The sequence below is a fragment of the Schistocerca gregaria genome, chromosome 6, assembly GCF_023897955.1.
Source record: "Schistocerca gregaria isolate iqSchGreg1 chromosome 6, iqSchGreg1.2, whole genome shotgun sequence".
NCBI lineage: Eukaryota > Metazoa > Arthropoda > Insecta > Orthoptera > Acrididae > Schistocerca > Schistocerca gregaria.
The window spans coordinates 261,637,434-261,638,219 of record NC_064925.1 but is presented as its reverse complement, the minus strand read 5'-3'; positions in this window follow the sequence as shown (position 1 = coordinate 261,638,219).

Sequence of the window (786 nt, the reverse complement as noted above, 5' to 3'; positions counted from 1 at the left end):
CCTGTGTGATGGTCTGGATAAATGTTTGCCTATTACATGTTAGGACCCTCTTCAACTGTCAGCAGTCCCTGTCAGTCAACAGACAAGGCCAGCCTGTACGCAATTGTGCTGTACTTGTCCCTTCATGTTTCCACTTTACTATCACATCAGAAAGAGTGGACTTAGGGATGTGTAACGGTGTGGAAATCTCACGTACACACATATGACACAAGTGACAGCCAGTCACCTACCACGTTCGAAGTGAGTGAGTTCCGCAGTGTGCCCCATTCTGCTGTCTCACGATGTCTAATGACTACTGAGGTCACTGATATGGAGTACCTGGCAGTAGGTGGCAGCACAATGCATCTAATATGAAAAACATATGTTTTTTGGGTGTCCGGGTACTTTTGATCACATAGTGTATATTCCAAGAAGTTTGGTGGAAGTGGATTCAACATTAAGACTGGGATAAGCTGAAAGAAATATCTGCAGTCTTTTCACAGTTAATAGCTAACTCATTGGCTTCAAACCACATACTGGATAATCAGAGGAAATGTTTACTTTGCTTCTTCAGTTTATTTATGTCTTTCCCAGTATTGGTGAAAGTTGTATCATCTGCATAAAGCACAGATTTGCCTGGAACATTTTTAGGCAGGTCACTTATTAATAATATAAATTAAGCACTAATCCTTGGGGAATACCTCTAGTAACATTCATAAACTGTGACTTTTGACCATTGGAGCTTACAAGTTGTTTTTACTGTTACTGGGACAGGACTTTGTGAAGGAGAGTTCAAAGTCCCTAATG